This window comes from Pongo abelii, chromosome 5 (genome assembly GCF_028885655.2).
Source record: "Pongo abelii isolate AG06213 chromosome 5, NHGRI_mPonAbe1-v2.0_pri, whole genome shotgun sequence".
NCBI classification, from domain to species: domain Eukaryota; kingdom Metazoa; phylum Chordata; class Mammalia; order Primates; family Hominidae; genus Pongo; species Pongo abelii.
Genome location: NC_071990.2, coordinates 109,487,088 through 109,503,685, shown reverse-complemented (window position 1 = coordinate 109,503,685; position 16,598 = coordinate 109,487,088). Strand labels below are relative to the sequence as shown.

The 16,598-nt window shown below is 37.8% G+C and overlaps 1 protein-coding gene across 3 annotated transcripts in view; it reads right to left on the bottom strand.

The window, feature by feature from the left end:
* The window catches only part of AFG1L (AFG1 like ATPase), a 242,231-nt gene that overhangs the window by 110,006 nt on the left and 115,627 nt on the right, over positions 1-16,598 (bottom strand). The gene's annotated exons all lie outside the window — the stretch shown is intronic.

Here is a 16,598-nt window from a genome sequence, read left to right as displayed (position 1 = left end):
CTGTGACCTATACCTGAAAAACACAATCAGCCATAATTATCCAGTTTTGTGAGATGTTCAGGTGTTGCCTTTCAGAGTTCAAATCAACTTCAAGTATAAAAGGCTACTTTATTCTACAAATGGCACAATATGCAAAATGGGTTAAGTAGCCAAAAGCATCTCAGAGCATTGTGGCTTGAAAGAAGTCTATCCAGAATCAAAACGTCATAGTAAAACTACTCTAAAGCAGGGCAATGCTTATAAAAATAGCTTCACAGATTACACATTAAGGAATGGATCACTGATGACTACTGCAGAAAGTCCTATAATTAAAATACGTTAAAAGAATAATATTAATTAGAAGGAAACCTGAGCACTGAAGTATTTGAAGGGTAGTTTTTTTAAACGTAGTTTCAAAGTAGCTAATAAAGAGATTGAACATTTATCAGAATTATAAAACTTACTTAGAGATGCTATTCTGATATTGAGGATAATATACAAATTATTTCAGCACCTCCTTCCCCCAACAAAATATCTGATTTACTTTAGAGTTCTGAAATAGAGCATTTCTTCTTCTTTTTTTTTTTTTTTTTTTTTTGCTGAGGACTAATTTAAAAAAAAATATTTTGGATAGACAAAGTGAACATAATTCAACTGCCAGAAAAAGTTGATAACTGCATTTTAGGTGATTTATTGTTTCAGTGCTTCAGAAAATTTCAAAATAAATGCAATGCTTTCTCAAACTCCTGAGCTCAAGTAATCCACCTGCCTCAGAATAAATGCAATGCTTTCTCAAGAATAATTTCTTGATTTCCCAGTAGTGGATATCGGACAAATTGACTAATCTGGACACAGGTTCTCAAACCTATGTTTTAACTATGCCTCTTGAATAAACAAAGTTTGCAGTAAATCTACTAATATTTTTAACCGAACTGATTTCCACTTAAAAACTTAAATTCTGTGAAACAGTAACCTACTTACCATTTTACTTTGTGTAATTTCAATTTGAAAACAAGTTCTTTCCAAAAACAATCTAAAATTATTCCCTATATGTTTTCTTATATTTTCTATTATAAACAACTTTACTAGAATGTTACTGATTTAAAGGCAAAAGGGAATATAGAAGCATCTTTTTCATGTGGGATTAAAAAATGTATACATCTTTTATGTGATAATTTTTGTTTAACTTTTCCATTTAGCTTTCTTAAGCATGATTCCCATCTCTTATTGGAGGTGCAAGCAAAGAAGAAAAAAGAAGTGTTGATTTAAGAAAACAGATTTCCCAGAAAGAAAAAAAAAACTGATTAAGGTTTAAACAAAAGCTAAAGATGGCTTCCTCTGAGCCCTGATGAGGTCCGCTACCTCATTATGAACAACCGAAAACTTGTGATGCATTTTGTTTCAAGAGAATCCAAAAGTCCTTGGTCTAAAGCAGACGGGGGGGTGCAGGGTCCATTCACTGTCTGTATCACAACCATTATGTAAAAAGTATAAAACACTGCCTTTATGCTGCCAAGCCACAATGACTCTTCCTACATCAAAGGATTTTCACCACTAGGGTTTTTTTCTTCAAAATTTATTCAAGCTAAGGGCAGAGAGACAACGATTCATACACGCTAATTACGCCTAATTATCTATTCCCTTTTCTGACCAGCTTCGGCCAGTGTTATTTGGTATCTGGATTTCTCACAACCTCCCTTTGCCCTGTCCATCTAGCCCAACAGTGAAGGCTTTGAAGAAAACAGTTGTGGCTTTTTAGAGTTTCCTCAATATAGAGTTCAAGCAAATTAAATAATGATTCTGTTAGTTTTGACACATTTATGCATTCAATATGAGGACCTCTTGGTTAATTTGGCAAATTCCTCACATCTCTTCATGGTTGGAATCATAGTAACGCCCTCTCTTACAGGAGCTTCTCCTCATGCTTTCTTTTCATGATCTAAATGAAATGTTTATTGGATTAAAGTTCTTCTCTGCAGACCTCCATGGTGGCCTATGACAAAGAGCTTAAAAGTTCTATTAATTGGCTTGAGTTTTCAGGGAGTGGAAAGGGAGAATTTTATTTCACATTACATCACTAGCCAAGAAAATCGCCACGTGTAATTAAACTAATTTATCTCATCATTCAAAGAACTAGCTAATCCATATTTAAGACACACTTCCTTTAAGCCATTTTTGTCATCAAATAATTGATATCTTGTGATTTAACCAAAAATAACTATTTATTGTTCTAAGAGAAGAGAATTCAAGTCCTAAACAGTATATATTTTACATGTAAGCAATAGCTTGTTTTTTTCCAGAAAACTACAAATATACAATTTACATATTTCATGAAAAATCTTTATTTTTATTTTATATGAGATAATTAGAGAAAATATTTTAAAAGGCATACACCTAAAATTACTTTTCTATACATAGGCCCTGACTAATACAAAGTCTACATTCTGTTATGAAGATGGAAAAGGATTGTATTTTAAATCCACATCACAACCATTTTCGTCTTAGATATTTATTAATTGCAAGGACACAGCACAAAAACACCATTACAAATAAAACTTTAGTGCCTGTTACTACAGCCAATTTTCTTAAATAAATTTTCTCAAACATATATGGAATAGGTTAATCTAAGAAAATATCTTGGATAGATTTCCTAGACTTAGTTAGCTAAAACTTGATAATTTTAGAAATATTTTACCATATAAAATGATCATTTTGAGATAAAATTATCTCATATAAAATGATCATTTTATATGGTAAAATATTGAATACCAGAATTCAAATTTCACACTTAAAACAGTTTGTGGGGGAAAGCAACAACTCTTTCCAATTCAGGAGTTGTCTGCTACTTTTGTTCTGTCTTTTGTTTCTTTCAATCTTAAGTATTAAAAAGCCAACTCATAAGTAAAGACATTATCACACTAACAAAGGGTTAATCCCTGCAAGGCTGACTCAGGTGACAACGCAGTAGAGGTCATAGAGGCTGACTGACACTGACCTCAAAGGCTGATTCTGATTATTTAGCACTCTGAAAGCTCTGGTATTGAAAATTATAATGAACAAACTGACAAATCAATTTCACCAATGAAATGAAAACTGTGGCAGGAAAAATGGCAAATATACATTTATTTAGCAAGTCTATAAATCCTAATGCAGGTGGCTGGACAAAGGCTGAACACTGAAGCATTTTATCTAAGGGTTATAATCAAACAACTTTTCTAAAGTTTGTAACTGGAAATCACACCATGGGAATATTCTAGTTTACTATCAGGAAAAATTTTCTTATCGTTGGAAAATTTTTCTCAGGAAATAAAAACATAAAAACTAATATATCACTTAATTTTTTTAAGTTTTATATAAAGGATGCACAACAGTCAAGAAACACTAACAACCAAGTAGAAGATATGATGTCATTATTTGAACATTAAACAAATTACAAAAGTAGCAATAATAAGAACAAAATTGTTACTACCTCAGATTATAAAGTATCACTTCTTTATGTTACATATTTAAACCGAACAAATAAATCAGATAGTGATGCCTTCCAAATGGGCAACTCTTTATTAGGAAAAGGAAAATTCATATTTATAAGAGTTAATGCTGGAATTATTTTTCTCTAATCGAATCATCTGAAATTCATCAAAGAGAAAATTCTATTGTAGAATGCCTTGTTGGTTATTTTTCAGCAGTTTAGTTATCATTCAGTAATCTAATCATCAAACATTTAATTTTAAGAAGAAATTTAAAAGTTAAGAAAGAAGATAGCATGCTAAGCTGTCATTGTGAATGAGAATCAAAGTGCTAAATTACTGATATTAAAATCTATCATTGTGTGCAAAAACACTACATACAATCTTGCACAGGAACATTTCCCCTGGGGAGATTATTTTAGATTATTTCACACTGTTAAATTGATCAAGAGAATCATAAAAAGAAAGCTAATGAAATTCACATTGAGAATTTTTTTAACCTTAAAACTTATGAATAGCATTTATCTCTTTTAGGGTTCATTATGGAATGAAACAAACTAAATGGTTTATGAAAGTGTAAGTGATGGAGTAAACAGACAGATTTTTACCCAAATGGAAAAATTTGTGTAAAATATCACGAATTGCTGGACCTTGATCAGATGAGAATAGCAATGCTTGCCAGGCAATCTAATCTTCAAGAAGGCTAGTAATAGTAAGTTGAAAGTAACCTAATAAACTATTCTTCTGTTCAAAATATCAACTGGTTCTCTTTTCCTTTTAACCACACTAATTTTAAATAATGTTTACAAATGCAGTGAGATTATACTCCATAAATACTATTCAATGAATGTACATTTAAGATATATTATTCCTTTTAAATGTATGAAATTGAAGATATTTCTAAGAAAGTTGATCCTAACAAAGCTGATATTTCTCAAGTTACTAAATTATCTGAAATTGATACTGAACCACTATCTTTGCTTTTGGTTCACTCACCAAGCTTCCTCCCTTCGATCAACCATTTATCCAGCAAGCTCTTGGAATGCCCCTTTCTCCAAGATCTACTAATAAATCTATGCTGACACAGGATTTTCATCACATAAAACAAGTCATACTTCATAGAAAAAAAAACGTGCTATTGACATATGTCGTTTTAAGCAATTGTTTGCCCTTTGTATATTATATAGATCAGGGCCAGCAAACTTCCTGTAAAGGGTCAGATAGTAAATATGTTAGGCTTTGAAAGCCATTAAGTCTCCACTGCAGCTACTCAACTCTGCAACCGTACTCCAAAAAGAGCCATAGGTAATACATAAATAAATGAGCATAAAATTTTTCAATAAAACTTGATTTATAAAAACAGGCAGCAGGTCAGATTTGGCCACTGGCTATAGTTTGTCCACCCTGATATAAACTATCACAGGCTACTTTAAAATACTTTCAGTGCAGAGGGTAAAATGAATGCCTTTAACTTTATAAAATGATGCTATATAGATACCAACAAATGCTTTAACAATTATATTTGTCTTTGGGAGGCCGAGGCGGGTGGATCACGAGGTCAGGAGATTGAGACCATCCTGGCTAACGTGGTGAAACCCCGTCTCTACTAAAAATACAAAAAATTAGCTGGGCGTGGTGGAAGGCACCTGTAGTCCCAGCTACTTGGGAGGCTGAGGCAGCAGAATGGCATGAACCTGGGAGGTGAAGCTTGCAGTGAGCCGAGATCTCGCCACTGCACTCCAGCCTGGGCGACAGAGCAAGACTCCATCTCAAAAAAAAATAAATAAAATAAAACAAAACAATTATATTTGTTCTTATACTTTAGGAGAATTACCTAAGTTTTATTAATCTTGGTAAAATCAAGATACTAAGTCATATGATCAGAAAGAAATTTCAAGTTAAAGTACAGACTTATTGAAGGAGGGACAATTATTATAATTACAACCAAGAGAATAAGAATTACCTAAATTTTTCTATTTAAATACAACACAAAACATATCTTGCTTTTATTTGGAGAAAAATCTGAGTTTTAAATAAATCTGCCAACCTCAAGTAAACAGACTAGTGACAGTTATTTTATGAAAATTATTTTTCTCAATGAACTGATTACTGAAAATAAAATTTTTAATTACAGTTCTCATACTTCTATGTCTTTTCCCTGCATGGTAAACATCCTTTCCCACTTTTCTTGGTAACTTACTTGTCTTTTAAGTCTCAGTTTAAGCATCATCAGCTCTTTGGAAAAATACTCCTGACATGTGCTACCACCTCCACTCAAACTGCCAGTGTGGGTCAGGGCCCCTTTTCTTTTTCTTTTTTTCCCCATTTTCGTGTGTGTGTGTGTGTGTGTGTGTGTGTGTGTGTATGTGTGTATGTTTAAGACAATGTCTCGCTCTGTCGCCCACACTGGAATCCAGTGGTGCAATCGTGGCTCACTGCAGCCTGGAACTCCTGGGCTCAAGCAATCCTCCCACCTCAGCTTCCTGAGTAGCTGGGACCACAGGCATGCACCACCATGCCTGACTAATTTTTTTATTTTTTTGTAGAGATGAGGTCTTGTCATGTTGCCCAGGCTGATCTCAAACTACTCAAGCAATCCTCCAACCTCAGTCTCCCAAAGCACTGGGATTACAGGCCTGAGCCACCACACCCAGCCCAGGCCCCTTTATTTATTTATTTTTTATTATTATTATACTTTAAGTTCCAGGGTACATGTGCACAACATGCAGGTTTGTTACATATCTATACCATATCTATACATGTGCCAAGTTGGTGTGCTGCACCCGTTAACTCGTCATTTACATTAGGTATATCTCCTAATGCTATCCCTCCCCCCTCCCCACACGGCATGACAGGCCCCAGTGTGTGATGTTCCCCACCCTGTGTCCAAGTGTTTGCATTGTTCAATTCCCACCTATGAGTGAGAACATGCGGTGTTTGGTTTTCTGTCCTTACGATAATTTGCTCAGAATGATGGTTTCCAGCTTCATCCACGTCCCTACAAAGGACATGAACTCATCATTTTTTATGGCTGCATAGTATTCCATGGTGTACATGTGCCACACTTTCTTAATCCAGTCTATCATTGATGGACATTTGTGTTGGTTCCAAGTGTTTGCTCTTGTGAATAGTGATGCAATAAACATATGTGTGCATGTGTCTTTATAGCAGCATGATTTATAATCCTTTGGGTATATGCCCAGTAATGGGATGCCTGTGTCAAATGGTATTTCTAGTTCTAGTTCCTTGAGGAACCGCCACACTGTCTTCCACAATGGTTGAACTGGTTTACAGTCCCACCAACAATGTAAAAGCATTCCTATTTCTCCATATCCTCTCCAGCACCTGTTGTTTCCTGATTTTTTAATGATTGCCATTCTAAAACTGGTGTGAGATGGTATCTCATTGTGGTTTGGATTTGCATTTCTCTGATGACCAGTGATGATGAGCATTTTTTCATGTGTCTGTTGGCTGCATAAATGTCTTCTTTTGAGAAGTGTCTGTTCATATCCTTCACCCACTTTTTGATGGGGTTGTTTGACTTTTTCTTGTAAATTTGTTTGAGTTCTTTGTAGATTCTGGATATTAGCCCTTTGTCAGATGAGTAGATTGCAAAAATTTTCTCCCATTCTGTAGGTTGCCTGTTCACTCTGATGGTAGTTTCTTTTGCTGTGCAGAAGCTCTTTAGTTTCATTAGATCCCATTTGTCAATTTTAGCTATTGTTGCCATTGCTTTTGGTGTTTTAGACATGAAGTCCTTGCCCATGCCTATGTCCTGAATGGTATTGCCTAGGTTTTCTTCTAGGGTTTTTATGGTTTTAGGTCTAACATTTAAGTCTTTAATCCATTTTGAATTAATTTTTGTATAAGGTGTAAGGAAGGGATCCAGTTTCAGCTTTCTACATATGGCTAGCCAGTTTGCCCAGCACCATTTATTAACTAGGGAAAGCTTTCCCCATTTCTTGTTTTTGTCAGGTTTCTCAAAGATCAGATGGTTGCAGATGTGTGGTATTATTTCCGGGGGCTCTATTCTGTTCCATTGGTCTATGTATCTGTTTTGGTACCAGTACCATGCTGTTTTGGTTACTGTATCCTTGTAGCATAGTTTGAAGTCAGGTAGCATGATGCCTCCTGCTTTCTTTTGGCTTAGGGTGTCTTGGCAATGTGGGCTCTTTTTTGATTCCATATGAACTTTAAAGTAGTTTTTTCCAATTCGGTGAAGAAAGTCATTGGTAGCTTGATGGGGATGGCACTGAATCTGTAAATTGCCTTGGGCAGTATGGCCATTTTCACGATATTGATTCTTCCTATCCATGAGCATGGAATGTTCTTCCAATTTGTTTGTGTCCTCTTTTATTTCATTGAGCAGTGGTTTGCAGTTCTCCTTGAAGAGGTCCTTCACATCCCTTGTAAGTTGGATTCCAAGGTATTTTATTCTCTTTGAAGCAATTGTGAATGGGAGTTCACTCATGATTTGGCTCTCTGTTTGTCTGTTATTGCTGTATAAGAATGCTAGTGATTTTTGTACATTGATTTTGTATCCTGAGACTTTGCTGAAGTTGCTTGTCAGCTTAAGGAGATTTTGGGCTGAGATGATGGGGTTTTCTAAATATACAATCATGTCATCTGCAAACAGGGACAATTTGACTTCCTCTTTTTCTAATTGAATACCCTTTATTTCTTTCTCTTGCCTGATTGCCCTAGCCAGAACTTCCAACACTATGTTGAATAGGAGTGGTGAGAGAGGGCATCCCTGTCTTGTGCCAGTTTTCAAAGGGAATGCTTCCAGTTTTGCCCATTCGGTATGATATTGGCTGTGGGTTTGTCATAAATAGCTCTTATTATTTTGAGATACATCCCATCAATACCTAGTTTATTGAGAGTTTTTAGCATGAAGGGCTGTTGAATTTTGTCAAAGGTCTTTTCTACATTTATTGAGATAATCATGTGGTTTTTGTCTTTGGTTCTGCTTATGTGATGGATTACTTTTATTGATTTGCGTATGTTGAACCAGCCTTGCATCCCAGGGAAGAAGCCAACTTGATCATGGTGGATAAGCTTTTTGATGTGCTGGTGGATTCGGTTTGCCAGTATTTTATTGAGGAGTTTTGCATCGATCTTTATCAGGGATATTAGTCTAAAATTCTCTTTTTTTGTTGTGTCTCTGCCAGGCTTTGGTATCAGGATGATTTTGGCCTCATAAAACGAATTAGGGAGGATTCCCTCTTTTTCTATTGATTGGAATAGCTTCAGGAGGAATGGTACCAGCTCCTCCTTGTACCTCTGGTAGAATTCGGCTGTGAATCCATCTGGTCCTGGACTTTTTTGGATTGGTAGGCTATTAATTTTTGCCTCAATTTCAGAACCTGTTATTGGTCTATGCACGGATTCAACTTCTTCCTGGTTTAGTCTTGGGAGGGTGTATGTGCTGAGGAATTTATCCATTTCTTCTAGATTATCTAGTTTATTTGCATAGAGGTGTTTATAGTATTCTCTGATGGTAGTTTGTATTTCTGTGGGATTGGTGGTGATATCCCCTTTATCATTTTTTATTGTGTCTATTTGATTCTTCTATCTTTTCTTCTTTATTAGTCTTGCTAGTGGTTTATCAATTTTGTTGACCTTTTCAAAAAATAAGCTCCTGGATTCGTTGATTTTTTGAAGGGTTTTTTGTGTCTCTATCTCCTTCAGTTCTGCTCTGTTCTTAGTTATTTCTTGCCTTCTGCTAGCTTTTGAATGTGTTTGCTCTTGCTTCTCTAGTTCTTTTAATTGTGATGTTAGGGTGTCAATTTTAGATCTTTCCTGCTTTCTCTTGTGGCCATTTAGTGCTATAAATTTCCCTCTACACACTGCTTTAAATGTGTCCCAGAGATTCTGGTATGTTGTGTCTTTGTTCTCATTGGCTTCAAAGAACATCTTTATTTCTGCCTTCATTTCTTTATGTACCCAGTAGTTCATTCAGGAGCAGGTTATTCAGTTTCCATGTAGTTGAGCGGTTTTGAGTGAGTTTCTTAATCCTGAGTTCTAGTTTGATTGCACTGTGGTCTGAGAGACAGTTTGTTATAATTTCTGTTCTTTGACATTTGCTGAGGAGTGCTTTACTTCCAACTATGTGGTCAATTTTGGAATAAGTGTGATGTGGTGCTGAGAAGAATGTATATTCTGTTGATTGGGGGTGGAGAGTTCTGTAGATGTCTATTAGGTCTGCTTGGTGCAGAGCTGAGTTCAATTCCTGGATATCCTTGTTAACTTTCTGTCTTGTTGATCTGTCTAATGTTGACAGTGGGGTGTTAGAGTCTCCCATTATTATTGTGTGGGAGTCTAAGTCTCTTTGTAGGTCTCTAAGGACTTGCTTTATGAATCTGGGTGCTCCTGTATTGAGTGCATACATATTTAAGATAGCTCTTCTTGTTGAATTGATCCCTTTACCATTATGTAATGGCCTTCTTGGTCTCTTTTGATCTTTGTTGGTTTAAAGTCTGTTTTATCAGAGACTAGGATTGCAACCACTGCTTCTTTTTTTGTTTTCCATTTGCTTGGTAGATCTTCCTCCATCCCTTTATTTTGAGCCCATGTGTGTCTCTGCACCTGAGATGGGTCTCCTGAATACAACATACTGATGGGTCTTGACTCTTTATCCAATTTGCCACTCTGTGTCTTTTAATTGGAGCATTTAGCCCATTTACATTTAAGGTTAATATTGTTATGTGTGAATTTGATCCTGTCATTATGATGTTAGCTGGTTATTTTGCTCATTAGTTGATGCAGTTTCTTCCTGGCCTTGATGGTCTTTACAATTTGGCATGTTTTTGCAGTGGCTGGTACCAGTTGTTCCTTTCCATGTTTAGTGCTTCCTTCAGGAGCTCTTTTAAGGCAGGCCTAGTGGTAACAAAATCTTTCAGCATTTGTTTGTCTGTAAAGGATTTTATTTCTCCTTCACTTATGAAGCTTAGTTTGGCTAGATATGAAATTCTGGGTTGAAATTCTTTTCTTTAAGAATGTTGAATATTGGCCCCCACTCTCTTCTGGCTTGTAGGATTTCTGCTGAGATATCTGCTGTTAGTCTGATGGGCTTCCCTTTGTGGGTAACTCGACCTTTCTCTCTGGCTGCCCTTAACATTTTTTCCTTGATTTCGACTTTGGTGAATGTGACAATTACGTGTCTTGGAGTTGTTCTTCTCAAGGAGTATCTTTGTGGCATTCTCTGTATTTCCTGAATTTGAATGTTGGCCTGCCTCACTAGGTTGGGGAAGTTCTCCTGGATAATATCCTGAAGAGTATTTTCCAACTTGGTTCCATTCTCCCCATCACTTTCAGGTACACCAGTCAGACGTAGATTTGGTCTTTTCACATAGTCCCATATTTCTTGGAGTCTTTGTTCATTGCTTTTTACTCTTTTTTCTCTAAACTTCTCACTTCATTTCATTCATCTGATCTTCAATCACTGATACCCTTTCTTCCACTTGATCAAATCGGCTACTGAAGCTTGTGCATGCATCACATAGTTCTCGTGCCATGGTTTTCAGCTCCATCAGGTCATTTAAGGACTTCTCTGCACTGTTTTTTCTAGTTAGCCATTCATCTAATCTTTTTTCAAGGTTTTTAGCTTTTTTGAGATAGGTTCAAATATCCTCCTTTAGCTCAGAGAAGTTTGTTATTACTGATCATATGAAGCCTTCTTCTCTCAAGTCGTCAAAGTCATTCTCCGTCCAGCTTCGTTCCATTGCTGGCGAGGAGCCGCGTTCCTTTGGAGGAGAAGAGGCGCTCTGATTTTTAGCATTTTCAGCTTCTCTGCTCTGGTTTCTCCCCATCTTTGTGGTTTTACCTACCTTTGGTCTTTGATGATGGCAACCAACGTACAGATGGGGTTTTGGTGTGGATGTCCTTTCTGTTTGTTAGTTTTCCTTCTAACAGTCAGGACTCTCAGCTGCAGGTCTGTTGGAGTTTGCTGGAGGTCCATTCCAGACCCTGTTTGCCTGGGTATCAGCAGCGGAGGCTGCAGAATAGCAAATATTGCAGAACAGTAAATGTTGCTGCCTGATCCTTCCTCTGGAAGCTTCATCTCAGAGGGGCACCCAGCAGTAGGAGGTGTCAGTCGGCCCCTACTGAGAGGTGTCTTCCAGTTAGGCTGGGAGTCAGAGACCCACTTGAGAGGCAGTCTGTCCGTTCTCAGATCTCAAACTCCGTGCTGGGAGAACCCCTACTCTCTTGAAAGCTGTCAGACAGGGACTTTTAAGTATGCAGAAGTTTCTGCTGCCTTTTGTTCAGCTATGCCCTGCCCCCAGAGGTGGAGTCTACAGAGGCAGGCAGGCCTCCTTGAGCTGCGGTGGGCTCCACCCAGTTCGAGCTTCCAGGACGCTTTGTTTACCTACTCAAGCCTCTGCAAGGGCAGATGCCCCTCCCCCAGCCTCGCTGCCACCTTGCAGTTCAATCTCAGACTGCTGTGCTAGCAGTGAGCAAGCTCCATGGGCTTGGGACCCTCTGAGCCAGGCACAGGATATAATCTGGTGTGCCATTTGCTAAGGCCGTTGGAAAAGCGCAGTATTTGGGTGGGAGTGTCCCAATTTTCCAGGTACCGTCTGTCATGGCTTCCCTTTGCTAGGAAAGGGAATTCCCCGACCCATTGCGCTTCCTGGGTGAGGCAATGCCCCGCCCTGGTCCGTGGGCTGCACCCACTGTCTGACAAGCCCCAGTGAGATGAACCCAATACCTCAGTTGGAAAGGCAGAAATCACCCGTCTTCTGCATTGCTTACACTGGGAGCTGTAGACTGGATCTGTTCCTATTTGGCCATCTTGGAACCTCCTAGGGCCCCTTTATTTTTTAGCATCCTTTAGTTAACTCAATTACAGAAGTTCTCACATAATATGATAAAAATTTTTATTGTCTGACTTATAGATCAGAAGAAGAAAATGTTTAGTCAGATTCAATGACCACCAATATTTTCTTACCACAATATCTCCATTTATGTTATTAATTTTGACTGGTGGTATAAAATCTTAAAGTTGTTTATTGAGGGAACTTCACTAAGGACTATAAATCCTAAATTATCATATATCCAAAATATATATCTGTGGGTGTAGAGGTACATGACAGCCTAGCTGACCAGATGTCACATTTTTAAAAATTGAATATAGTAAAAACTGTTCTCTTCTCTTCTAGTATCTACTTGTAATTTACAAGCCTCAGACCAGCTTGACTTCTTTTCCCATTGATTTTTCTTCCATATGATTGTAAGATTCTTTTTATAATCCTTCAGGTTCAGGCTCAGTTGTGCATCAAAAAAAGTATGATTCTTTTTTTTGTTTGTTTTTGAGACAGAGTCTCGCTCTTGTCCAGGCTGGAGTGCAGTGGTACCATCTTGGCTCACTGCAACCTCCGCCCTCCAGGTTCAAGCTATTCTCCTGCCTCAGCCTTCCAAGTAGCTGGGATTACAGGCACCCACCTCATGGCCAGCTAATTTTTTTGTATTTTTAGTAGAGATGGGGTTTCACCATGTTAGCTAGGCTGGTTTTGAACTCCTGACCTCAAGTAATCCACCTACCTTGGCCTCCCAAAGTGTTAGGATTACAGGTGTGAGCCACTGCGCCCAGCCAAAAATGTATGATTCTTGATGGGGGGATCATACAATGGGAAATAAACAATGAACACTTTGAATCTAGACTTTCAACCTAACTTTCATGAAAGTTTTCTTCTGATTTATCTTTGTGTTTTCTTTTTTAGAAATATGAGTTATGTGAATGTATGATCTCTGCTGTCTGCTTTCCATATCTAGCATTTTTTTCTGCAGTAGTGTTCATCTCTGATTATTCCAGCATCATTTTATATGATCTTTCATAAGTTTGGTCTCTTTATCACTGATTTTATTTTCAGCAGTGTTGATTCTATCATTTGCTTTTTCTAAGATGTTTTTCCTTTTCTTAATGGTCTGCTCTCAGTTTATTTGAGAGCTGCTCTGCCAGCTCACTTATCATCTAATCTTATAATTATTTCATGTCTAATCTCTTATGTCATCAGTACCATGACTACTTTACACGTGCTTTTACTTGTTAGTTCATCTCTGCCTCTCCCCCTGCTCCTGCTCCTTCCTCCCTGTGCCTGTCATCCCATTTATTTTTGTAATAATGGTCTCTACAGATAGGACCCATGTTCAATCCCTTTTGCTTTTTGCTGATTTCTCAACTTTGATTATGAGTTCTCCTAGTCAGGTCTGCTGATTTCCAAAGAGGAGTGAGCAAAATTCACCTGTTCAAAAATGGTTTTCGTTATAAAAATAATACAAGATCATTCCAGAAATCTTAGAAAAGTCTAAAAGAGAAAATTTAAATCACTCATAATCTTAATATCCAGAAATAGGTTCTATTAACATTTTGGGATATTTCTTTCCAGTATTTTTTCATGCATGTGTGTTATTTCCACAGTTGAGACAGGAATAGATGCACCTTTGCATCATACTTTTCCACTCACATTATCTGTAAACATTATTCTACATTATTGAAAGCTTTTGAAAAATATTCCGTATAACTGTTATATCCCCTCGTGACTGCATCATCATTTACCTAACTGTTCCTCTAAATGTGTAAGAGAAAGCTGAAACAAAATTCCTGTGCCCACAACTGTCTTTTTATTGTTATCCTATTTATTTTTTTGTTTCTATGATAAAACATGGCTCTAAGTTCCTAAATTACTAAAAAAAAAGAAAAAAGAAAAAAAACCTGCTCTTCTTTTCCTTTATAACTAAAAACTAAGAAAGAGATTTATGCTTTCGGCCAAGGCAGAGTAATTGGAACTGGATTTTGCCCTTCTGCAATAAATAACTAAAACACTGGACAAAACATGTGAAACAGCTGATACCAGACATTACGTAATAGGTAGCAAAAGACAGCAATCCCTGAGATATGAGGGAAAAAAATCAGGCAAGCAAGCTGGCCATATTCCCTGGCTTTCTATCTAGATGCAATTTCTAGACTGCAATAGAACAATCTAAATGAGTTGAAGAGACAGTCCTCAGAGTTTTGGGATGCTGAAACAGTTGGAATTTGCACAGTAAGAGTTCAGCACAGGAAAATGCTATGCAGAAGAAAAGTTCCAGATATCTGCATAGGGAATGTAATCTTTGGCTGAATAACAAATTGCATATGAAGAGTTGGGCAAAGAACAATACACATAATCTGGGAGATATAAGCATTCTGATATAGTCAAAGCTGAAATACCTCAATGAATACCATGGGGATTCAGTAAAGAGCTTAGAAAGGTCCTAAAACCTAACACCTAGAAGGGCTAAAACAGACCTGGAATAATGGCTAATCTACATTCACCCTATCAAAGTTTAAAAATAAGCCTCACGCCACTGCACTCCAGCCTGGGCAACAGAGTGAGACTCCGGCACAGGGGGAAAAAAAAAAGCCTCAAAAAGATCAACCTGATCTGCAAGAAACTTAACCACTTGCCAAAATAAAATTTGACACCCTTAAAGGAAGTAACAGAGACTCAATGTAATAATCACTACATGCAGCATCCAATCATAACTTACTTGACTTGCAAAGAAGCAGGAAAATAGGACTCACAACCAGGGGGAAAAAATCAAACCGTAGAAACAAAACCAGAAATGATGGAATTAACAGACAAGGACCTTAAATAAGCTGACTTCTGCTTCTGGGAAGATGGAGATGTACTTTTCCCTATCCCTCCTCATACGTACAATTTAAAACCTCTAGAAATTATATATAAAACAAACATCAAGAGACCCTGAAAAGTAGAAAGAAGGAAAAACAGCTAGACCTGTTCAAGACCTGAAGAACAACAGATGGTGAGGTTCCCTCCTGTGGGACCGACTTTTTTTTTTTTTTTTAATTTTCAGAGACAGGGTATTGCTTTGTTGCCCAGGCTGGAGTACAGTGACACAATCATGGCTCATTGCAGCCTCTACCTCCTGGCCTTGTGTGAGCCTCCTGCCTCAGCTTCCCAAGTAGCTTGGAGGACAGGTACATACCACAATGCCTGGCTAATTTAAAAAAATTTTTTTTTTGTAAAGATGGGCACTCACTATGTTGCTCAGGCTGGTCTCAAACTCTTGTCCTCAAGCGATTCTCCCATGTTGGCCTGCCAAAGCACTGGGATTACAAGTGTGAGCCACAGGGTTTACTTTGACTCATATATCCCAGACTTAGAGCTAAAGAAGCCAGCAACCAAGAAATGCTGATGGAAACATACAAATGAGGCCCCCATAAAAGTCTGTTCTCTTTAGCCAAAGGAGCAGGAAAAGGGCAACTTAACAAAACATAAAACTTTTAGACAATAACTGTTCTAACTAAAGCAAATACCACAGAGAAAAACTGTAGCTCCACCTCCCCAACCATGCTGGCAAAGGCTAAGGGAAGCCTAGAATTCCACCCTCATAAGGCTGTCATGAGGAGTCCCAACACCACTGCCAGGGTGATGTCACAGAAGGCCAAGTAGGAACTGGAACTTTCATCCCAGCCAACCAGTAATGAGCATCCTCCTCCCACAATGGTATCAGTGGAGATCACATGGGAGTCAGAACCCTCTTTCCAGCAGTAACAGATAACAAGGAGCACACCCCAAACCACAGCTCAGGTGTCAATGGAGGCTGAATAGGGAGCCTGGATTTCTAGCTATATCCGGTAATAAAGGAAGCAAGCAGTGCCTCCCCTTCTCTTGACAGAATAATGTCTAAAAAGAGCTAACTAAAACAGAAAGTTCAAATAAGATCCACAAAGACAAACAGAATAACAATCTATTTTGTAGAATGAGATGTTGCCCAATTTGAAAAAAGAAAAGATAAGGCCAGGCACAGTGGGTCACACCTGTAATCTCAGCATTTTGGGAGGCTGAGGTGGGCGGATCACCTGAGGTCAGGAATTTGAGACTAGCCTGGCCAACATGGTGAAACTCCATCTCTACCAAAAATACAAAAATTGGCTGGGTGTGGTGGCATATGCCTGTAATCCCAGCTACTCAGGAGGCTGAGGAATGAGAATCACTTGAACCCAGGAGGCAGATGTTGCAGTGAGCCAAGATCGTGCCACTGCACTCCAGCCTGGGTGACAGAGCAAGACTCCATCTCAGTTAATCAATCAGTCAATCAATAAAATAAGCACATGAAAAGATACTCAATATCATTAATCATTTG